The sequence below is a fragment of the Crotalus tigris genome, unplaced genomic scaffold, assembly GCF_016545835.1.
Source record: "Crotalus tigris isolate CLP2741 ecotype Arizona unplaced genomic scaffold, ASM1654583v1 scf7180000024291.2576520, whole genome shotgun sequence".
Taxonomy (NCBI): Eukaryota; Metazoa; Chordata; class Lepidosauria; order Squamata; family Viperidae; genus Crotalus; species Crotalus tigris.
This window is the reverse complement of record NW_024100464.1, coordinates 821,752-847,469: the sequence shown is the minus strand read 5'-3', so window position 1 is coordinate 847,469 and position 25,718 is coordinate 821,752. Positions and strand designations below refer to the sequence as shown.

The following is a 25,718-nucleotide window of genomic DNA, read 5'->3' as shown; positions in this document are numbered from 1 at the left end:
AATAGAATAAAAGGGAGTAGCACAGCTAAGGAAAAGGGGGAAAAAATGGCGGACTGCGTTGTTTGGCGACCCCCGTGAAATGGTCGTTCAACCGCAAATGGGGTCCCGACCCACAGGTTGAGAACCACTGGATTAGAAAGACAAAGATCCCTAGAATCAACAATCCCTCACACCAAAAAATCCAATAATCATCAGCCACAGCCAAAGGGAAGCAGGATATGACCTTTGGGACATAATAATATTAATCCACCACCATCAAAATACCAGAAAGGCACACTCAGACTCAGGTCAAAGTTTATGCCACAGGAACAACTCCAAATAAAAGTTCAAGAAGGTATAAAAACCCACCACTCCCTACTACATGTGATCAGATTTCCCAGAGCCATCTTTCTGTCTGGCTCTCCTCATTAATAAATTACAACTTTCCTTCTAAAGCAGTCTCCATTTTGTTTATTCCCAGCTTGGACTGGACACTGATGAAGATTTTTCTTTCTACGCCAGCATATTTGTATGTCTCCATTTTACAGCCTGTATCTAATGCATGTGTCATCCTTTGCCCTGGATTATCCATTAGAGGTTGATCAGAGGGAATTGAGGGCTCAGCAAAACTATAGCTACTTCTCTTGAATGTGTGCACAGGAAAGATATCTATGAGCTGAAAAAAACTAACCTTAAAAATTGTGCTGAACTATATTGTTCTTGATCAAACATGTCAAACTCGCGACTTCACGTGACGTTGTGCAACGTATCAGGACAGTTTTGCCTTTGCTGGCAATGGAGTGGGTGCAGCTTCTGCGTGACACATCCAGCCCACGGGCCAGCAGTTTGACACCCCTGTTCTTGATGATCTAGAAAATAAATATTTTGGCAGAACAAGATGGAGCAATTACTTTTATTTTAAAAAATGTACAATTCTTACCATTGTGTTTTTAATTTAGCCTTTGTAAACAAGCGCTCATATTAATTCTCAAACTCCATCCAACTTTTGTTATGTTGAGTACTTAACATTGATATTAGGAACATGTGAAGAACCGAAAAAGCCAGTATTCAAAGTTATGACAAAGATAACAGCAAAAACAAGGTAATCTTGAGAAGACTTGGGAAGTTACCAAGTGAAATACTATTGCTTTTTGATAAGTTGGAGCATCTCATGAAAGTGTCCTATAACCAGTCTGGCCACAAAAACACCTGGTGTCAGCTTTCTGAATTTGAATGGTAATAATTTTGCAAAGCCTGAGAGTCTTTGGCTTAAAACTGGGGCTTTCTGCAAGCAGAACAGCTTCACTGTGCTCAGTCCACAGTTCTGGACAATGAACAACAGGTTTTATCTTTCAGAAAAGTATTGGGACACTTAGGGCTTGATTGGCTGGCACAGATTCATGGATCTGATAATCCATGGTCTCCCAACTGTTCCCACTACAGTTTCAAGGAAATCTCACCAAACTGGTGGTGGTGGTGGTGGTGTGTGCGTGTGTGTGTGTAGGAAATGGGAGTATTGCAGAGTAAAGGCCTAGAAAGTTTTCAATAACACATTCAGTCCCCTTACTAGGATCTAGACAGATACAGGGACCCAAGAAGGAAACTGGTATTGCTGTTATCACTATCCATCCAATAAGAATTAAAAGGGGGAAATGGGGTTGCAGGGAAGGAAGATCCATTCATTTTCTTCTGAAGTGCCAGGAAGGGAGACTCCTTTTATTTCTTTTAAAATAAGAGAACCATGGCTGTGCAATTCCACAGAGAGAGTTGTGATGCTGGCTTTCCCCAGGTGGCAAGTTGCCTAGCTCCATTCAATCCTGACAGTGCCATTGTATGAAAGGTAAGCTGAACTGTGTGTATACAAACAAGGAGGGCAGGTATGTGTGTGTGGGGGGGATATGTCTTGTTAAGAAATCTCTGGATTAGTCATGTGAACACAAATGTGTCAGCAATATGAGCTTGTTTCAGATCACCAAATACAATTTGGTGTTCCATGCGTAGAAATATAAAATAACAGACACGTGGGGAAAATCTATTTTTTATTTTTATTCTTCAGACTAGAAATGGAGTACAGCATTTAATTGGAAGTTCAATTTTCAAAGAAAGACAAACTAAAAGGATATAATGAAATATATGCACCATGATGAATGATGGAGATTCAAGGACTGGGAAATTATTTTGTCTTGGAAATGGAGATGCAAGTGAATAACCCACTTAGGGAAATTTGTGAGTTGCAGATAGCGATGAATGAGATTATGAACATCAGAAAAAGCTAGCTTGGATAGTGCAAATGTTGCCTCATCATAGGACCTTGAGCTAAGTGTAAATTATCTTTTCAAGTCATCTGCTGCTGTGATCTTGATCACTAATCTGCATGTTCAGAACAAGCCCAAGATATTATCCTTATTTTAAAATAAAGGGATGAAATCCCATATCCAAATGCTTCCCCAATGTTAAAAAAAGTCCCTGCAATTAGAAAAAGATTAGATTAAAAATGTTTATCTGGCATGGTATGCTACTTTAATGTACATTCTAAAATTGCACTTAAATTGAGCATTACAGTAATTGAGCATTACAGTAATTGAAGATTATAGTTATTCCAGCCTTATAATTCTGAAATCATACAAGGCCACTTCCAAGATATCTTGATTAGACACATCCTTTTTCTAAACCAGCATTCTTGTCAAATTTTAAGAAGCATTTTTGAAACACTTCCATTTTTAATTAGGGTGAAATGATTGAGTAAAAAAAAAAAAATACAAAAAAGATTTCCTGTTTAGGAAATGCAATTTCATCGCCTACAAATACTAACTGCCTTAACGATACACTCCAAAGTATTTTCAAAGCATACAGTCTAGATTACGGGTGTCAAACTCGATCACCTCACTTGATATTTTTTTGCCTTTGCAAAGCCGGGATGAGCGTGGCCTCCCCATGATGCATCAGGCCCACGGACTGCCAGTTTGACACCCCTGGTCTAGATCAAATATGGATTCAAGAGATATCAGACGCCAATAAAAATGATCAATCGCTGGGTTTTTTCCAAGACAGTTATTAATTGGTCATTCAAATGCAACTCCTACAGTATTCGGGTTGCAGGTATATTAAATAGCTGTGTGAAGGAATGGCAAAAGCATGCTTGGACGTGGCCCACAGCATTGAAAGCTCTTCGAGGTGAAGCTTTTGTCATTTCTTTTATCTTTTACATTACCTTGGAGGATAGGGAGGCATCCAAATTTTCTGAGGAGCAGAACTGGGAGCAGTCTACCTGAAATGATCTTCAGACATTGTGACAATCGTTTTTAGTCAAAGGTTTTCCAGTGCCATACCATCTCAAAGAAGAGGGAAGTTTGACTCATTGCAGAACTGCAAAAGGCAACAGGTGAGAACTCTCAGCAATGATCAGCAGTGTGGCTGCAACCTTGAAAAGCTGAAAAGCTTGGCCCTGTTTTTATGCTATGGAAACTTCCAAGAAGGGAATTCACACATTTCTGAAGTTTAAAACATGAAGTTTAGCTCTAAAGAAAGAACTGTGGAGCTCAAATCAAATAGAAGCAGGGTGATTTCTTTATAAAAAGGCATTAGCCTTTGGAAATTAAAAGAGAATCCCTACCACCACACATGCACACACATCCTTGGATTTTTGTTTAGTTGGTTTTGACTCTTGGCAGCATCATACAGAAATATCACTGACCAAATTTATGAAGTTCATAATCCATGTCATTCAGTTATATTTGGGTGAGTTGCTATATAAACAAACATCTTCTGCTTGGCTACTTGTGATGCTTTGTGCATTTCCACTCCCCATTCTATTAAAAGTAGATTCTCTTCACCACTTCCAACCTCAATATGTTGCGAATAAGAGCACAGCCGCTTCTTCATTGATTCACTTCCATTGTGGCAGCAATTGGAACTCCCCACAGTCTCAAACCCCAAACCCCTATAAGTTGAAATTAAATGAAATCTCTTGAACAGATCCCAATGCACCACACAAGGCATTATCCCATAGAACAATAGAGTTGGAAGGGACCTTGGAGGTTTTCTAGATACATACAATGTGTAGACCTTGGAGGTCTCTACAAAGTTGAAAGCCTCACTTTCTCTTGGAAAAATCTGCTAGTGTTAGAAGATAGAGTGAGACAAATGATGGAACAGACTACTTACAAAACTCAGTGTTTCAAAGAAAATTGCTAGTTTTACTTGATTCTGATTACCATAGTATTTGGCACCAGAAATAAACAAGTGTCAACACACAGTCAATATTGTGAGGCCACATCCAGGATTGTTCTGAAGTGGCTCACAGAAGTCTCCTCAAAAACCCAAATTAAATACTGGATTCCATAAAGAAATAACAAGGATATCTATTTTAAATGAAAGTTATTCTCTTCTGCTTTAAGGGATTTCTGCAAAAATACTAGCAGCATTGGCTGAACTTCCAGCTCAGCTCAGGATGGTGTCTATGGAAGATCAGAGAATGGAAAGCAAGCAAAGACAAATGGAAGAAAAGTCTCTCTGCTTAGCAAGGAGGAAATAAAAAAAAAAGAGAAGCACAATATGGGTACCTCTGAAATTTAAAAACTATTGGTGCCCCAGTTAGTGAAAAAACATAACCAGCAAAGTGATCAAAATAAAAGAGCTCTTTCAAAGCTCTGGTTTATAAGTAGCTCTACTTATGGTAACGGTTTTTAAAAAGTATTATTTAAAAAATATATGTTCATAGCATAGCATGATAATACACGTAGTCCTCAACTTACAACAAGTTCATTTAATAACTGTTCAAAGTTACAACGGCAGTGAAAATAGTGACTTATGACCATTTTTCACATTTTCAATTTTTGTAGCATTCCCCATGATCACATGATCAAAATTCAGATGCTTGGCAACTGACTCATACTTATGACCATTACTGTGTCCCAAGGTCACCTTTTGCAATCTTTTGACAAGCAAAATCAACAGGGAAGCCGGATTCACTTAACAACCGTGTTACTAACTTATCAACTGCAATGATTCACTTAGCAACTGTGGCAAGGAAGGTCATAAAATGGGGCAAAAACTCACTTAACAAATGTCTCACTTTGCCACAGAAATTCTGGGTTCAACTGTGGTCCTAAGTGAAGGACTCGCTGTATTATCAATTGTCTTTGTTGTTTACTCCACAGAAAAGTTTGCATCAATGTAGGACAAAGCTTCTGTATTGCATCCTCAGTCTACAGTTCTCACCCTGCATGTTGACAATTTGATGCTGAGTTTCCTACGCTGAACCTTCCCCATCCAGCTCCCATTAGAAAGCCTCCAGCAGGAGAGAATCTACTACTGCTCTTGGCAAACAATTCCACTGCTTAACAGCTCACCATCAAATTCATCCTAATACTCAGCCTGAATCACCTTTCTTTAGATTTCAGCCCTTTGGTCCTTGACATACTCCCAGTTTCAACAAACAGCAGGTTGTACATGTGGCAACCTTTTAGATGTTTGTACACTCTTATCAGCAATCAGTCTTCCCCTTTTGCAAGCTAAACATGTCTTCTTTTTCAATCATTCCTAGTAGGGCATGGGGTAAAGACAGAGGGACTAAAATGATACTGTGGCATCAAGGTGCAACATCATAATTCATGCAAAACAGCCGTGGGGTTATGTGTCACATCAGCACAATGTTAGTTTCATCAGGCTGACCCCACCTTTTGCCTTGCACTGCAGATATTGCTTTTCCATGTCCTTTTTAAAGTGTGATGTTTCTTGAGTTTTCTGGTACTTGCCCCTGGACTCAGTACTCTAAGTATGGTCGAACCACTGCAGAAGACCAGAAAAAGAAATCATACTAACAGTAGAGTCTCTTTTCACTTTCATCTTAGTCCCTTGTGACTTCATGGATGTATTATGTAGCTTTATTCACAAGAATGTCAAAATGGATTGCTATCTTTTGAAAGATCATTCTTATCTCTAGTATGTTTATGACTCAGTTCTGGATAAGAAGGAAAAGCTGCTTGGGACTGTCATGCTTAGGATTGCTTAGGATTGTCACGTTAGGGCAGTCTTAGGACTGTCGTGTTAGGGCAGTCTTCCACAAACCATCCTCCTCCTGAGAAGATGAAATAAAATTCTCATAACTCTATTCCAGTATATTCATTGGGCTGCTACCTGGGGTAGTAGAAATTGTTGCATGACACACTAAATAATTTAGTGCTTAACACTACTTTGGGAGCGAATTTCCAAGCCCATGTGGCCAAAAGAACGGTGAAATATCTTAAGCTACTTTGGCCTACCTATCCATATAATAGGCTCATTTCAACCTCTTTAACTCCCATTGTGATTTATTCTTCTTCATGTCTTCATTTTTCTTCATTTTGAGGGGGGAAAGAATACATCCCTAATTATCGGTCTCTTGTCTGCTGTAATTTTGCTTCCACTGCAGGATTAATTCTTTGCAAGAAGGAATTCTTTCCTCTGAATTAATTTATTATTCTTTTGTTGCTCTAAAAACCTAAGAATCAGTGGGAACATGGATAACTTTTTTTTTTTAAAGGATACATTGTGTTATGCAAACAGATCTGGATAGAATATTGCGAGGAACGTTTGGAAGACACTGGAGCAAAGATCTTTCTCCACCCGCCTTCCCCAGTTGGGAACCGCTACTCACTGTAGACACTCCACTGAACTGATTGCAGACCTTGGGATTTGCTCTGTTTATATGACTTGCTCAATCTCCTATTGCTCATTGGTCCAGTCATTTGGAAAGTATGGAACTGACCCATAGGGAATTATAGAGCGGTGTCATGTTGGTCTCTATTGCCTTTCCCAGCCCGATGTTTGTTTTGAATTTCTTTGCCACAACATCTGTCCCACATCATGGAATGATTTAATAATTTGGAACCTGTAGCAAATACCAAGATATTTACTAGTTACTGCTGCTTTTTCTCCTCCTTTTGGGGCTTCCAAAAAAAGACATTGGGTACTTTGCTTGTTCTGTTCTGTGCTCATGCTGCCTTTATTCAATTGTTTATATCAGCCTGTGTCAGAATGTGCCTCAAGACCATTTTTTGTCTCTTCTACATAAGGTCTATTTCCACCTGTGGCACTTTTTGGATCCACTGTAGATATTTCCAAAAGATGTTAACTGACATTCCAAAACTTATAAAATGGGCATTTCAGAATCTGTAGCAATATTTTTTTTTCAGCAAATCCAGAGCTCTGAAGTGGTCTTTCTACCAACAAATGACTTCATTTCCTTTTGGGGGAAAAGAATAACAGTTGGCCTCAGCATCTGTCCATTCCCACAACCAAGTACTGAGACATTTGAGGTCCCCGTGAGAATAGATGTCAAAGGACAGAACTGTGAAACTGTGTATACAGTGAGGCCTTTTGAATGCTTTTTTGGCAAACGTTTAGTTCTAGGAAGTTGCTGTCAGTTTTTATTCCAAAGTTTTAAAAAATAACAAGGCTAAATCCATAGAAATGCCTACAAGGAGATAGATATACATGCAGATATATATATTGAATTATTGGGACTGGACAGTAGCAGAGCTGCTCATGAAATCCCCTTTCACAGTTCCCACGGATTGTGTCCTGTAGCTAGACTGGGACAAAAAAGTCCTCTAGTTTTCTGTGAGTCATATTTAATCAGGGAAAAATAAGGCACAGCTCCTGCTACTCCACATGTAGCCTAGAAACCCACATATGCAATAGTTCAAATGTTCATCATAGAAGCACCAACCATTATACCACCCAGGAACTTATTACATGTAGTCCTACCGGTGTGCTAAAGCTGCTTTCTGTATCTCTATATCTGATCGGTTTAGGGATCATTCTGATACGATTTGGTTTGGAGCTGTGCGTGTTTTATACGGCCACATTGTTTAGTTTCTAAATGCCAGTTGATGCCCAGAAGCCAGTGTTTTATTTGCAGGAAGAGATGTGTGGAATCTCAAGCCTGCCTGGAAACTTTACTCTTTGACCTTGGTAAACTAAAGTTCAGTGAATCAGTAGTAAGGCAACTGCATATTATCTAGTCCCCATGTGCTAACCAAATACAGACTGCCCAGCTGAGCCAAATCACCCCATGTGCCTTGTCCTCCCGAGCAGCAGCAGCAGCTAGCATTTGATCTGAGCGGTAGATAGCTAAGCCTCTAATGTTGAAACCAACAGAAATCCACTATTCAGCTACTGAAAAAGAGGATCATTAATGGTACAATGTGTCAGTTTAATATTTTAACTAGAGCAGTTCACCCGTTGTATGCAATGCGTGGACTTGAAAATCTTGCCCTGATAGATTTATATAGCCCCTTGGCATGAGACTCCTAAGGATATGCTTTGGGTGATATCATCTCCTGGAAGGACACTAACTGCCAAGAAATAGCATAAGGAATAAAATGACTATATTGGTCAATGAGAAGAAAGAACGGGAAAAATATCTCTTTTAAGACCAATGAAAAAAGAACAAAGTTATGAACAAATTTTCAAGTTCTTCAGAACTTTTCATCAGACAAGAGAAAGAGAGAGAACACTTGAAGTGTTTCTCAACCTTGACAATTTTAAGGCATGTGGACTTCAACTCCCAGAATTCCACAGCCAGCATTCCACAGTCCACATGCCTTAAAATTGTCAAGGTTGAGAAACATTGAGAGAGAAAGAAATGCAGAAGAAGCACGAAAGCCCAAAGTCACAAAACAAGTATTCAAAAACAAGTGAACAACAAAGATAGAAAATCAACTGCATGAAACTAAAAATAATTGTAGTTCAGAGGCCAAAATTTGTTCTGTTCTCCTTAATGTGAATTCTGATCATCCCAACCCAAATGCCCAAGGAAAGAGTTGGCTGCCTTTGCAAAGGCCTGCAAGTGTGGGACCAATCTTATAATCGCAAGGGCAGGCAGTGCCAAAGGGAAGGCAGGCCACCAGGTCCCAGATGCAGTGGTGGGATTCAGCCAGTTAGCACCACTTCAGCAGAACCGGTAGCTAATTTTTTGTTGCCCAGGCCCAGAATGGACTTCCAGAAGTGGCATCCACACAGAGAATCGGTTGTTCACATATTTGAATCCCACCACTGCCCAAATGCTAAATACTCACTTCAGTGCCCCCTCCTGTTTCAGCTCTCAAAAGACAGAGGGCCTTCCAGAAGTATTTGCATAGCCTGGATGGTCAAAGTTATGTGGGAATGAGCCCCGTAGAACTTTATAGGTGATAAGAAATACCTTGAATTACTCTGGAATAGTGATGAGACTGTTGCAGTAGGACATTTTGCATCCATTTCCAAGGAGTTTTTAAGGGCAGTTTGTTGTTAAGTAAATTCCAATACAGTAATGCAAATTGAGAAAGGCTACTATGTATTTCAAAAAAACAATGCCTGAGTCAAATGGATCCCCATCCTATGTTGGCAGTTCCATCAAAAAATAGCAATGGTAAAAGTAATCATCTGAGGTTGGTAGGGAAAGAGAGGAGACTCCATTTTATTTATTTATTTAGGAAATTTATTTGTTGCCCATTTTGTAGCCAACAACTCTTGGTGGCCATAGAAAACTATACCCTCAACTGAATTATAATGGCATTTCTTAGCTTCAAAGGTTGATGAAAGTTCCTTATTTTGATCGAAACACTGGTACATCTGTAGTATGGTACACTTTTTTTGGATGTTATCTTTTTAACTGGAGAAGCCAGGGATTAATCCCTATGATCTGAGGCATGCAAAGCATGTGCTCTGCCTCTAAGTTAAAATCTCCTTAGCCCACGGTATTATTGGGGCAGGGAGAGAAGGCTGTTATTGAGAACCCAATTACGCAAGCACTTTGCACCGGAGGATATCTGGATGTTCTGGAATATGCAAATGGCCAGGAGTGATCATCTGTGAAGGAAATGGATATTTCAACATCACACATTATCTGCTAACCAGAACTAAGAATGGACAAAAGGTGAAATATGATTTGCTGGGTTTGGGAGAGCAATGTCATGAGGCAGATGGCCCTGGTGCCATATTCTCCCTGTACAAGTTAGGCTTCAAGGAACTGGTGTGCCTGAACCAGTCAGGTCCTGTTGGACTACCTGGCTTCAGAGAAGTCAACCTCATTCAGAAGCAATCTTTGTGCTGGGCTTCTGAGAGCTTCAGAAAAATAAATCAAGTGAGACATGCAGTTGTTTGACACTCTATACTTATGTTCTAAAGTTCTGCTTTAATGCTTATGGATTTTTTTTTTACCAGAGTTGAATAATATGGCATTTTTAACTTATGCTCACTCAGTAATAATGCTAAAACCTTTAAGCTGGGACGTTATAGCTATTGGCCAGGATCCAAAGCACTGCACAACTAGTTTTGCATGTTCCTCAGAGCACTGAACTTGTCTTTTCTCAATAATAGCTACATGGCCAGGCCTCTTTTGAAACTGAGGGAGGCTTCAAATAATAGCTTATGATATGACATTGAGTCACACCCAATCCCTTTTTTTACAAACCTTCTCCTATTTCCATCAAGCTTTCTTCACTTTTGTGGACAAATTTAAATTTGTTGAAAGAGAAAAACCTTTGTGATCAACTGCAAATTGTCAGGAAATCTACTGGAAGATCTGATCTAGCTTCTATTCACTTCTCTGATGAAAGATGAGAACGATGTCTTTAACAGTAGGAAGTGAATTTTTGCTGAGACTGCAGTACAGGAGTGAGAAAGATGATTCACCACCCATCAGTTGCTAGGACCATCCTGGAGGGCATAAATTATCTATTTCCAAGACAATCTCTCAAGCACAGAAATCTGTTCTTCAGCTGGCCCTGAAAACATGCCCTTCTATTCACTACAGGGCCTTGCTCTGTAGTGTTGCAACATGCATAATTTTGTTCCTAGGTAAAGTTATAAATCTGCAACATTTCTTCTTCTGGGATTTACTAGATGGATATTTATGTAATGGAAAAGAAATAATAGTGTTTCAAAAGCCAATCATGATTTTAGTTTTATGTCAGGACTGCCACAAGTACAAGCCAAAGTTTAGAAAATTGAATGTAATCAGGATTTACTGAAATACCCTAAAAGAAAAAAAAAAGGCCTAGTTGAGGCTGACAGTCTGAACACGAGCACATTTATAACGTTTATGTTCTTTGACTTAGGGAAAGGATCTCTTTACTCAAAATTATCAGCAGCTGAAGAGATGTTTTTGGCACACTTTGATGGCTGGGGAAACTCCAGCTATTTGGTCTACCCACTTGACTGGGATGAAGGTCTCCAAAGGTATAATGTTGCTCAGGAGATTTATTTATTTTATATGTTTAATTATTAGATAGATTTATATCTTTCCTGAGACAGCTCAAAGTGGCATATATTGTGCTTTCCTCCAATTTTTCCTCACAGCAAACTTATGAGTTGGGCTGACAGAGAATACAGTAATTAGTCCAATGTCCCCCAGTGAGCTTCAGCGGACGAACACAGACTTGGTTCTAATCAACATCTGAACGAGTGTACCACACTGACTTATTGACTATCATATCTCTCTCTCTCTCTCTCTCTCTCTCTCTCTCTCTCAAAAAAGCATAACATTACTGACTAAAATACTTATGTTAAAATAAACAAAAAAGTGTCTCTATATAGCTAAATGTCTCCTTTACTTCCCAGCCATATCTACAAGCACTGGAAAAATAGTTCTGACTGCACCCCCTTTCTAGGGAATAGTCTCAATCCTATCCCTGGAGTTAAAAATTGAGCCTATTTTTGGAACTTTACAAAGCATCTTGTAGTTATATAAACATGAGCTTCTATGTTTGGAATCAACTAGGTAAAACAATGGCTCACTTGAATTTCTCCTAATTCCTGACCAAGCCTCCTCAGCATGCAAAAAGAGTTATGGGATGACTTTGCAATATTTTAAACTGCTGTATGAAACTGCCCCTTTTATTTACCTTTCCAGAGGTCTAGCCCATATTAAGCCTTGTCCCAGTGACTTTCATTAGATAATCATCCCTTTGATATCCATGGGGTTGGCTAGACAGCACAATCTCTTCACTAGCTGCTAGATTGTAGGCTATATTTGTAGGAGTGTTAACCTCGATTCAAGAGATGCATCTCAGGAATCCTTGAAACAAGTATCCTGGGAATGGAAATGCCAGTTATTGGGATTGCTTGGGGGGTGACAATATTCTAGGTTAGTTTTAATTGATCTCTTTTGGCTCTTTTCAGCCTCAGTTCAATTTGTGTCTCAACTCTTATATTTTCTGAAGGCCAGTTTCTTGTATCACATTCTTGCATTGAGAGTCTGCCTATTATCCCCAGATGAAAGGATCTTGGTTACTAATCTGAAAAGGAGCTGTTTGAGAGCAGGCGCGTTATACAGCCCAACAGTCCCTTCACTACAGCATGACAACAGAGAAAGGGAGCTCAAAGGCAACACATCCAAAGAGGGACACTCTGGATAAGGAACAATAGATTTATTTTGTTTGCTCAGTTCCTCTCTACCCTTTATGTCCCCCCCCCATCCTGCCATAGCTGATGATTAATCAACAGACAAAATAGAGCAATTCAAACTTTTGAGTAATGTGCTAACAAAAATAAGAGAAGCAACAGAAAGAGTGGATGCTCTCTCACATGCTTTTGAGCAAATGGAACAGTTTACTTTTCTGACTAAATAGTAGTATGGGCCATGTTCTATTTATTTTTTTAAATATTACACTATACTATAGGATTGTAACTCTATAAGGTTTTGCTTCTACTTCTTTGCTCCCTTGGAACATATATATACAATACATATATATAACGCTATATACTGTAGCTCACTTCACATATTAGGACTTCGTGCTTCTTTTTTATTTCTAACAAACACAGTTTTATGTGTTCCCAGTTTTAGGAATTGATCATGACATTTTAGACCCAATTCCCACTTGCTCTAAACTGGGGCTTTCTTAAACTGCTTTATTTTAAATCAAATGGCTTTTCCATGTAATCCAGAATTGATTCATCTAATGTGCCTAGCAGCTGATCATCCCTATCCTTGCAGGCTTTAAGATGGAAATGCCAGAGACCATTCTTGGAGCAAGAAACTGAATGTTTTAGTATCTGAGGCCGAGTTGTGGCATTTTTAAAAAAATCCTTCCATCTAGCAGAGCTTGGGCAAAGAAGAAGTGGAATTGAATAACAGAAGTCTGAGTCACAAACTAAAAAGTCAAAATAGAAGAAAGGGCCATTACTCTGACCTAAAACTCAATCATTTGCTGCTCCATTCTTCTGATCTGTATCCCAACTGATGCTCTCCAGATGTATTGGTTTATGACTCCTATGTTCCAAATAACAAAGGCCTAGTTGGACAGCAATAATGAGAGACTGTTCCATCACATACCAGATTAAAGAAGGTTGATTTACAGCGGACAGTCTTAAGAGCTCCATCATGACTGGGGACAGGTCAGGTGACTATGCCATCATGACTGATTCACTTTGGTCAGGTAAGGCCCTGAATGACTTAATGTTAGTAACACTATCCTTTATCCCTCAGCCAGGATCTGTTCTGAGCTTGAAAGAAATGTCAACTGGCTCTACAACTGGAGCATGCCCACAAACATTAGGAGAAAGGGATGACATCATGTCATCAGGTCTATAAAGAGCTTCATTGCCTTGGAAGACATTACTTCCAACCAGACACAGGGATCGCTGGCTGGGAATGGCAGAAGTTGCAGGACAACACTTTTGGCTGGGGAGTATGGGTACTGTGAGCCCAAAACATCTAGAAAGCTCCTGTTTGGAGAAGGCTACTTTAAGAGAAAAGGAACAGAAAAAAAATTACAACGGACATGGTTTCCTTTTTCAGCATATGAGTAAGCTTTTTTAAGCTTCCTTTTTTCTAAACTGTAGAAAGAGGCTACTCAACCAGCACTGCATCTTATGACAAAAAGCAAGGATAGATGCTAGCCTAAATCTCAGAATTTAAGTCCACATTCTGAACAATCTTGTTTCACAGAAGCAAGTACACGTGGGCCGAAAACCAGAAAGTTAGCAAAGGAATGAGACTGCCCTCAATATGTACCTTGTGGCCACTCCTGATAATGGAGTCAGGTGCAATTGTTTCTTCAGACCACTCTCTCCCTGCACATGGCCTACAGTATAACATCATGTCATGCTTGTTGGGGTTAGACTTTACAAAGGAAAGACATGGAACAAGGTTGGAAGCCATCGCCTTCCCTATGGGCCAGGTGGTGGAAAAGCAACTAAGGGTTTTAGGAAGTATATTGAATTCGTTGTGTAATAAACAAACTAACTAATAAACAAACCTAACAAAGCATGGGGGACAACAGAAAGTCTATGGAACCCAGTGGCTGACTCCACAGCATGCACTAGGCTAAAATGTGGTTAGCTAGTTGTGATTCATTGTAGTATGTTATATGGATTCAGACAATATGACTAGTATATAGCTCAATATGCTGAGTGATCCCAGGCAACTTCACTAGTATTTTAGCCCTAATAAGATCTAGTTTGGCTCTGAGTTAAAAGCTAAAAGAAATCCTTCCTATAAACCATCTCCAGCAATCATGGAGATCATGTACAAGCAGTCTGTTTAAATACCAAAAGTATTTATTTAGATCAGCTTTTCCAGGCCTAGGAATTTGAGCTCAAGCTGGGCTGTTGAGAGACCGAAAGGTTACAGAAAGCTGAGTTAGAGAACGATCAAGATAAAGAAGCTCTTGAGCTGCATTCAATTCCTGATAACAATGATGAATCAATTTAGAAATGGCCTATGAACTATATATCATAGGCTCTGATCACCACAGCTAATAGATTTTAGTCTAATCTATTATAGATACCCAGCCCATGTGGTTAATGTAGAATTCTGCAATCATGCAAACTCAAAATAAATGAGTTAATTGAATAAACTATGGATTAGTTAATGATGGGTAAGCAAGCCTGAGAGAAGATTCTGGTGGTGGAGTCTTTCCTCCCTGGCATTTCCAACTCCTTGTTGCAGCTTGTCTCTTTTGACAACTGATCCTCCTTTAGATAAACTCTTTCAACTGGAATGGATTGCTTTACAGATGGTGATAACTGAACAAGATCAAATGCTCAGCTCCAGCACCGTTCTCAGGCTGAGCTGCCATGCAGAAAATCCTGGCCCCCTCCTGCAACAAGGGAGGCTGCTTGTTCCTACAACAGAACAGAAAGGATTAGCAGAAAAGGGAGGGCGTCTCTTGAAAGTAATCCAGCATCTTGCATTCCGAGAGCATGCAGGTGCCTTCGCAAGCCATCAGCCAAACTACCTTTTGCCCTGTTCACTTAGAGAATATGATTCTATGGGTGCATTGCAAAGCAGCTAACAACTTCATGAATAACAACAGAGATGAAATTCTGAAACTGACTCATGTTATTTGTCTGGGGAGAATGAGGGAGCAAGGCTCCAAGAAATGAATGCCACAGAATTGCCAGGGCTCTAATGCAGCATTGCTATAGAAGTGGACCATAAGGTGCATAAAGCATGGAAAACTTTCAAGTTCAGATATGACATGTCCCCCAAATGAGTTGTCCTTTTTTCTTTCTTCCACTTCCTTCCCAGCTCTCTCTCACCCCCTCCCTTTGTTGCTCTCCATTGTGCTTACTCTTTAGTTTTTATCATCAGGCTGTATCAGCACCTTTTCTTTTCCTCTAATATTTTAACAAAGCCGGAGAACATTGCAAAATGAAGTTGCAGTAACTTCTAGCATCTTGATTCCTCCAGTGGCCCCCATGCCAGTGTTTTTTAAACTTTTCAAGACCATGCAATCTATGCATGATAAACATGTTTTAATTATGCTCCTTGTTTTAGCCTATATTTAATGTATGGATTATATACATTAATGGGATATATAAATTTGCACTCATTTGGAGTGAGCACTGAGAAAATGCTGCAGAGCATCTGCATCTTTATACATTCCAAAAATTAAATTTAATTTAATCATTAGGAAAAGACAAAGAGGCTGTATTGGTGCTATTGCTCATTTGAAAAGCAAAGGAAAATAATAAGAGTTCCAGGAAAAAGAGAAAGAATGCCAAGAAGGAGAAACAAGGAGGTAAAGAAACTGGTGAGTATATAATGTGGTCAGCAATTCAAATGGATATCCCAGGGTATCTTGCCTAGGAGTGACTAGGCAATAGGTTTCCATGGCAGCTATCTGGTTCACCCTTTTGGCCAAAGAGATTCAATACCATTAAATGAAAACTATCTACACCCACAAGGTGATGTGTACAGACCTTCTTCACAACTTGTTTGTTCATTCATTTCTTCAAGGTAACGCTGACCTCATCTCCAGCTCCTTCTGGGCCTCTATGCTCTTGCATAAAAAAGATGAAACATGAGAGATTTCCTGGCACCATTCTCTTTGATTAAAAGGAGCAGTGCCTGGGCACAAATTTGTTGCAATTGGAGGAGTCATATTCATAATCATGCCCATAAATCTGCTATAACCTGCTATGAAGGAAGAGTACAGGTATCAACAGCTACATAATCGTAGTCAGGCTGGAGAGGAATGATAAGTGTTGCAGTTAAATTCTTCTGGAGAGTAGAAGGATGAGACATTTTATCTTCCATCCCTAAACCCTTCATTACTTGGCAGTCAATATTTACTGAAACAGCCTTCTAGAGTCTGATGCCTACACATATAATGGACCAATACCCATAATCTCCTCAGTCATCATTATTAGAAGCGGCTACTGCTGTTATCATCACTATATTCCTGTAGAATTTTCACAGTACATAAATTCCCTAATAAGAAATCCTAAAATACAGTATTAAGTTATTAAAAGATAAAGTAACAGCAATGGGCCTCTAACAGAATGACAATAATAGCAAAACTAGCAAGTTTAAAATCATCTAAATACTGACTCAGATACGGTTTTAAGAGGTTTTTCCTAAAGGCCAACAGATGTCATTAATTTCTCCGAAGAGAGCATTTCTTCTCTAAACCAGACCAGACCCTGCCCATAGTTTTCACAAACTATTTTCTGTGGTAGACAAGAGTGCAGGATCTCAGACAGCCATTGCAGAACTTCAACAGAGATATTTAGGTGTAGGCATGACAGTCAAATAAGACTTTAAGTATTCCTTATAATTAAAATCTGAAAGCTTGTTGATCACTAGGCATCCACTTCCATCTTGAAAAGAATTCAAAAACTAGAAAGCTTTTAACACATTCACACACAACACAAACACACACACATTACATAAGGTCTAGTTATAATATATTGTTTATGGAGCAAGGTCTTTCCGCAAGATTTCGTAAAAATCTTTTATTTCAAAGAAATAGGCAGCTTCCTTATATTAATCAGCTGTATTAATCTGTATCACTCGTTCCTCTCCCTTTGTAAACTTTTCAGCCTTACCAAACTAGCTGTTGTTTTTTTTTAAAAAAAATAACATATATCCACACACAAACTGTTTAAACAACCTTCTTTCTCCATAATCCCACATATTACCCTGAAACTGATACTGTTGGTACACATTCGTGTGTCCTAGCAATAGGGAGGAATCAACAGGGAAAAGTTTACTAATGAAGCTGCAGACAGAACAGTGTGCAAAAAAGCAATGACAATAGCAGGAGCTCAGTTTCAAATGCACTTTCTTTTAAGAAATGCAGATTGAGATAGAAATTATCAGTTTAAAAAAAGGCAAACAAGCATCAAGATGAAACAGGATTCAAGATGAGCAGGAACTTCAGCACTGAGGCTTCTGAGACCAAATCCTTCAACTGAAGTATGGGAAGAACCATTAAAAAAAAGAGAGAGGGGAATTCAGCTTCTTAATGTTCTTTCAGAAGGAAAAGTAGCCTTTTCTGATCTAATACTATTCAATTTTTGACCAAATGTTTCTGACCAAACGTTTTCTGACCAAATGCTATTGTATCGATGAAGCAAAGTTGGATCACCACATTATCTGTCTGCATTTGGGGCAAATTTCTGAGGGAGCCAATTTTGTAAGCATCCCATATCAAACGATCTCCAGATCAGATTTACAGAAAGAATGGGATTTGTTTTCTAAAATGTATGATGTGTCTGAAGAATCTTTGCCAACATTGTGTCGTGTATACCAGCGCATCCATAGAAATAGCACTTCAATGAATCAGAATAGAGCTGGAAGGGACCTTGGAGGTCTTCTAGTCCACCCCCCTGCTCAAGCAGGAATCCCTGTATCATTTCAGACAAGTGGTTGTCCAGTCTCTCCTTAAAAACCTCAAGTGATGAAGCACGCACAATGTCTGAAGGCAAGCTGTTCCACTGGTTAATTGTCCTCACTGTTAGGAAGTTTCTCCTTAATTCCAGGTTGCTTCTCTCCTTGATTAGTTTCCATCTGTTCTTTCTTGTCTTGCCTTCTGGTGCTCTGGAAAATAAATTGACCCCCTCCTCCTTGTGGAAGCCTCTCAAATACTGGACTACTGCTATCATGCCCCCACTAGTCCTTCTTTTCACTAGACTGGCCATTCCCAAATCCTGCAACTGTTCGTCATATGTTTTAAACTTATATACCACTTCACAGTGCTTTACAGCCCTCTCTAAGCGGTTTACAGAGTCAGCATATTGCCCCAAACAATCTGGGTCCTCATTTTACCGACCTCGGAAGGATGGGAGGCTGAGTCAATGTTGAGCCGGTGAGATTCAAACTGCCGAACCGCTGCCAGCCAGGAGTCAGCAGAAGTAGCCTGCAAGTACTGCATTCTAACCACTGCACCACCAGGGATCTTCAAGCTCTTTGAAGAGTAGAATTTTCTTCAGCCTTCTCAGAATTGTCTATGTGATCAAGTAAAGTTTTGAGATCACAAGATCAATCCAGAAAGTATGCAGAAAGAGACTTCTTTTCTCCAGAAAACTGACAGTTTTCTAACCATACTGAACTTTTTAAAAGTTAAAGAAGGATGAAAAGATCCCTTGGCTTCTTTATGCTTTACAATATTAAATGAAATCTGTCTCATCATGGATCTTTCCCCAAGGAAAGAAGACATTAATACCCAAAGTTTGTTCTTGATAGGTTCCATAATATAATTTTTTTTAATCTGCTCATTGTAGAGGCATAACTATTTCTTCGGGTATGTACTCAGTAATCTAAATATAATATGTTCAAGAGTCAAACTGAATATTATTGAAGGCTACACATCAAGAACAGAACTACGTATTTAATTATTTGCATATCTCCCTTAGATATATTTATGAATCCAAATCTTCCCTGCAAAGCTGCTGTAACTCACACAAGGGGAAAATTACAAGTTAAAGCGCATAAGAGGCAGATTCAAATCACGGGATTGGTACAGCATCCTTAGAAATAAAAAAATTCCCTCTTATTAATAGCTAATTGAGCATTTTTTATGGAAAGTGGTATCAAATAGTTTAACACAAGCACAATAAATGGATGTACGATCTACTGTTACAGAAATACAATGCATTTGCTATGGGCCAAGCAATATTTCAAGAGTCTTGGATTTTGTAAGTGACATCTTCAAATCGTCAAAATGTTAACAAATATTTCTCCCTGCTCTGCTGTAAGGAATAACAGCAAGAGGCACTATATAACAAGATGGTTGAATACATCCTCATATATAAAGAACTTTGAAAAGTTGCCTTTATGTTCAATTTACATATAATTCAGCCATTTCGGCAAACTTCTGCATTGTTGATGCTTCTCTTTATATCCGAGAATGATGAAAAACACTTTGTTAGCAAATGTGGATTCTCAGAAGCTACTATAAGCTCAAGATACATATTGCTGTGCTTCACACTTTTTGTACTTATTGCATCAAAGTTCTTGACTGGAAGTGAAAATGCTGAACTGTCAAAAGCTATTTAGTGATGTTTGTCCTTGAGACAGGGGAAGTACTATAAAAAGGCGCTGTATGCCAGGTTGACAGTCTTCCAACTGTTGTTGGATTTCAAATCCCATAAACGCCATCTAGCCAACCCATAGGAGTTGTAGTCTGAAATATTTGAAGTTTCCACCTTGGGGAAGGTTGGTTTACTGTCAGGCACATCTCTCCGGGACTGTCAAAACTGGTGATAGTAGGGGCATCATTGACATTAGTAATCCAGCATTGAGTTCTAGAATTCCCTCATGCTCTAAAAAGCAATTAATCTAAACTAATTTATAGATACATTTACAAATGTAAATCCCTTTGTAATCTCCAAAGAGAACCGACACCAAAACAAAGCTGGCATATTTTGGAGAAACTCTCTCTTTAGAACTAGTCAGCCAATACTGGTTGCATTTGGAAAAGAGAACACCATAGACTCATGACATTTTGTAATATTCGGTTGGCTTTGTTTTAGTTGTTAAAGTTTCTTCACTTGTTTGTCTGTTAGACTTCTTAGAGGCTTTCAGTACCATTAACCATGGTATTCTTCTGCTAAGGTTGCCTGAGTTAAAGGTGGATAAAACTATTTTGCAGTAATTCCATTCAGACTTGGATAATTGTCTTCAGGTGGTAATGGAGGAGGATTTCTGGTCAACCTTGTGGCATTTATATTATGGGGGGGGTTCATTAATTTTCACTTGAATTCCTGCAACTGTCTAAAATGAAGCTGCTGGTGGAGATCATTTGGATATTTGCAGTGAAGTGTCATGAACAGAACATTCAGATTCAGCCATAGTTTCATTCCATACAGCATTAACCTTGTGAACTCTCAAACTTCCTCCTTCCGTTATATACTCAAGATGGACAGTATTTAATATTTATTTGCTATGTATATGTAGGGGTGTGGGTCTATACATATGTTGTACATAGTATGTTTTAGGTGTGTGGCATGTATGTGTTTCACTTTGAGAGCGGGCAACTAAATTTCATTTTTGATGCGTGCCGTTGTGCCCACAGTAAAAAAAATGACAATAAAGGTTATCTTATCTCATCTCATCTCATCTCATTTTATCTTATCAGTATGAGATGGCACACAACTCTGTCTTTTTAATTACACCTAGTAGTGTGTGTATGTGTATATGTTATTAGCAGATGGGTTGACTAGCCAAATAAATGGTGCTCACCCTGTTAGAACTTTGTTACAACTTTGTTCTAAATACTGTTAGGACTTTGCAATCTTACACACGGTCTCTGTACTAAAAGCAAATATGCTTTATTCTTGGAAATATTAATGGAAGATGGGTGCGACTGAAAATAAAGAACCTGCTTTCATCTGGTACTGAAGTCATTAAATGAAAGGCTAACAACTTTTTCAGACTTTGGCAGCCATCATGCATTCTCATACTATGGACCAGGTGCCCCTCCCAAATTATTTGAAATCTCATGAGGTCAACATTGCGTAAACTCTTATATAAGACTGCAGAAGTTACTAAAACATGACTGATTCGTGAGTTTTGGATCATTTTTTAAAATTTTAATTTAATTATTGGGGAATTATGAGCATGGGAATCACAAATGATCTGGCATTCATATATAATACATTGCTAATTAAGGTACAAATAATATTAACGTTAGTGCTATAGTAACTGGTGCTCTTTCCTGAAATGGTCAGACAAACCAACTAAGAATCTAGTGAAAGTCATAAAAAGGGACTTCTGGTTAAGATTCCAGTGTAGGATTGCAATAGCTGAGCTGCAAAAATCTGGATGCCCACAAGATGTTAGTAAAATATTGCAGAACATTTGAACTCTTTCCTGCCATTTAGGGGTTTCATGGGTTTTTGAACCCAAATGCTCAATCTACTCCTTAAAATTATGGTATCATAATATATCTATGAATTAAAACTCCATTAATTCATTAAAATTAATTGTAATCAAGATTAATTAATTTAATTAATTAAGATTAATTAATTAAATTTAAATTGATTAAATGAATTCACGTATGAGTTAAATTTTGACTACAAATTAAATTTATGAGAACTGTAAAAAAAAACATGCTGTAAAGTACTGAAAATACCGATAAGAGTTTGGATTTCAACTTATGTGAAGGTTGAAGGAATCCATAAAGATTTTGGACAAAGGCCTTGCAGTTGCTAAGAAACTTCGGGAGCATTTGCTGGACAGTGTAACTCTGGGAGATTCTTGGCACCTGTAAAACAAAAATAGAACAATTGAACTTGCAAAAATAGCTGTCTGCTCATAATTCTACCTAGGAGATGTACCAATGGGCATAGCCGTGCCTGTTAAAGAAAGAGATAAAAAGAGAAAATCTCTACCTCAAATCATGCAGAGGGTATCATTGGAGAGGCTAATTTATGTGCTCTCACCTTTGTGGGAAGGTAAAATGTGGGGATTGATGGGGCTCCTGTCACAATAGGATGAAAAGGTATATCAGGGTGTATTACACTATCATTGAATTTCATACATAACAAAGATAATTTAAGGTTAAGATGTTGGATTAGGACAAATGGCCAAGGATTAAATCTACTCTCAGCCAAGGAAGCTCCCTGAGTGACCTTGGGTCACTCAGGGAGTCTCTGCCCAAATGGATTTGCGATTATGAGGAAAACTGGAGGAAGTAAGTACCATTCTGAGCTTCTGGACCTGGAGGAAAAGGTCAATATAAATCTCATTTATAAGCAAATAGAAAATATCCAAAAGTAGGTGAAGAATACCCGTTCTTTCTCTGTTGCTTTCTCTCTGGTTTGATAACCATCTTTTCCTCTCGTTCTATTTCTCACAAGCAATAAGCTGTGGAGAATGAAAAAACAGTTCTTACGGGTGGTTTGAATTTTTCAAAAGGCTTTTGAGATCACACCATGGACCTCAGGTAAATCCAGACCCCTAAATCTTATCTGCCTATCTCCATATGTTTCCATTTGTCCAGATATGGCAACTAGAGAGGGCATGCTTCAGGTTCTGTCGATTAAGCAGTGTTGTCTTTGGGATCTAGGAAGCATCATCTTCTCAGTGATGGCTCTGCCTGTGGAATCATGTCCCCTGGAAATTTGTACTACTCTTATCCTTCTGACCTTTTATAAATTGAATGACACCTGGTTGTTCTCCTAGGCCCTGGACTAGAATGAGGAAAGCCCCTTGGTTGCTTGATTAGTTAGTTCCTGGCTGTTTGGCTTTTGGGGTTTCCACTGTCTTCTTTTTTCCTCTTGATATATCTCATTTTAATTTTTATCTATAAGCCACTCAGAGTCACAGTGGAGTTGACAGCCTTTACAGAAATTAATAAATCTATAAAATAAAGTAAAACAAAGCTAATTCAGAATAATTTTAGTCCTTGCTTCTTCTCTTACCTGCAGATTTACATTTTAATTCTTTAACCTCCTATACCGCACCCTTAAGAAAATTTGCTAAACTTTTTACCTTAAATAACATCCAAGAGAAAATCAAATAGAAAATAGATAATTTGGCATGTTTTAATTTAGCTTTGGAAATGCAAGCAGAGGGCAAGAGAAAACTATAGGGAAATACTGTGTTTGTATGAATTATATGATTATATAATTTAATCAACTATAGTAGAACTCTCAGATCTGGGTTGCAAAAATCTGAATCAGTGACAGCAAAGAGATTCAGAAAACTAACTCTGTGCTGTTATCTAATACTAGTCCAGATCTGGGGATTCCAAATATGGCAGTTTTGTATATATAGTGATTCATTTTCTATTTTTTGTAGTGCTCACTTGGTCAGCTGCATTTCTTTTTCTTCACTTATTTGCCATCCCCTTCGGCTTCTTGTAATTAGAGAAGTTTTGATGTGATCCATCAGGGTTCTTCTGATGTTCTTACATGCAGAAACTGTATAAACACATTCAATAATGAAGGGGAAGCATATATGAGGACAATATTTTGGTCAAAGCAAGCAGCAGTAACAAGAAGTCCTTCTCTTGGAGGCAAAAATTCTTCATGTCACAAATGAAGGCGACTATATGTATCCCAGGATAATGTTGCAGGATTCAATCTGGGTCAGTCACTGGGACCAGGAGTTTTGTCTTCTGAGCTTTCAGACTCTTGCTGGAGCCCATTTTCAGGGAACTTCTCTCTAGCAGAACACTAGTGTGCTTCAACTGTTAATAGATAAGTTCACTTTTCAGAGTAGAAGATTAGGGTTCAAGGTTATTTGCATTTGAGTACATGTTACATCTTACGGATACATATAATCTCTAGATCTGTATCCCTGTTAAGGATACAGCACCCAATGGGATGTGTAAAACTATATGTGTATTCATGTGCATATGTCTGAGCCTTGCAACAGCTGCAAACTCCAACAGTTACAATGGTAGCGTGTAATTTTAAGCCTGTTTAGGCTACCAGAACTTCAGCCAATGGAGTAGACATTCACATATATACAAAACCAGCTAAAATGCACAGAATGGTTTCTTTAAGAAAAATTATAGGAATAACAATTGGCTTTTAAAGATAAGCACTGTGATTACAAAACCTGATAATGTTGAAGTTTCCGTCTCAGATAAAACTGGAGAGAGCTTGGAGGAAGTCTACGGTAAACAGAGATAAAAAAAATGAAGTTGACAAAATGAGCATTACAAACAGAGATAGGGAAAGTAAAAAAAATACTGGATCACTACCATAACCAAGGACGCAATATCGGCACAGCAAAAATCCAGATGACTATGAGATGGCAACAGAGAGTTTAGTGCAGGGCCAAAGATTTTTGTTGACTGAGGCAAGAACAAGATGAACCTTTCCCTGTGATCTATATGTGAAAATGATCTAGTGTGCTTGCCAAATCCAACTTCAGCCCTGCCAATCATAGTTGAGGATAGCAGGCTCAACTCAAAACAGGGTCAGGCAGCCCACAGCCGTTATGCTTCATGAAGTCCACTATCATCCTGAGACAAGATGTGCAAATTTCAGCCATGTGGTTTTTTTTTTCCCTTCCCTCTCCCCCAAGTAAGAATGGGAATGGGGATGTCAGGAAAATGACTCCCATTCCACCTGAACCCCAATGTGCTCAGAATAACTTTTTTATGCAGCACCATATCTTCTATTTTAAGTTGTTTAGAACGTCTGGCATTTGTTTGCGTTTCTCAGCTCCTCCTTTGACTTATTTTAGCTTTGTTTTCATTCTTTATGCCATTGTTGTTCTTATTCTTCATCTTCATTCCAGCAGAGAACAGTTCATTCTGTATATTGTAATAGTAAAAGTAAATAATTTATTATCTTACTACAAAAAATGCTAACAGTGTAGAGATCAAGCAGCATAAGTACATTTGTGGTATGAACGTAGTCTTTCTTTGAACTGAATATGGGGAGGGGGAAAATCCAAGATCCAAGAGCCATATGTGACCTCAGTACCCCTTTTTGGCAATCCTCAAAATCCTGACCACAATTGCCAAAAATCAGTGGCTTAGTTTCCCATCATTATGATACTTTTCATACTAAAAGACTTAGCGCTGCTTATTGGAAGCAACCTTATTTCCTTAGTAGAGACTGCTCTTTGCTTCATTCCATAGAATAACCAATTTTTCCATCAATGCATGGATGGAATGCATTGGATGAGTTGTACTGAAGAATGTGATTGTGTGAGTGTCACAACCAATAAGCTAACATAACCTTCTGTGTAGCATTAGCAGCTTTTCTAAGTGTAAATTGAAAGTAAGAATAACTTTCAATGAATAACTAGAATTCATTTTTAATATTTTGAAGCAGCAAAGCAATCTTTATAAATCCTTATAGTACTAACTGGTCATGCTGGTGAGAAATTTAAAAAATCCTTGTTGTTTAAAGTCTTGGATAGTTTTGGATAGGATGTTTCCTTACTGGCACTGGTTAATGTAAAATTATTCCTGTTTTCTCTTTTCTTTTTGGTTATTTGTGCTGTTTGCATCATTCTTTCCACTTCCCTCTGAGGGACCTTTTAAACCTTTACTAATATTTCTCTTCCTCATTCTCAC

The 25,718-nt window shown here is 38.5% G+C and overlaps 1 long non-coding RNA gene across 2 annotated transcripts in view; it reads right to left on the bottom strand.

Moving 5' to 3' along the window:
- The window catches only part of LOC120299321, a 35,989-nt gene extending 17,006 nt beyond the window's left edge, over nt 1-18,983 (bottom strand). The window contains exons 1-3 of one of the 2 annotated variants that reach the window (XR_005554385.1): nt 18,507-18,983; nt 3,191-3,345; nt 671-848 (exon numbers count right to left, since the gene is read on the bottom strand). This is a non-coding gene — a long non-coding RNA (uncharacterized LOC120299321). The remainder of the gene's footprint in view (nt 1-670; nt 849-3,190; nt 3,346-18,506) is intronic. The other variant, XR_005554386.1, reaches the window with a different exon arrangement.
- Nucleotides 18,984-25,718: the final 6,735 nt, after the last annotated feature.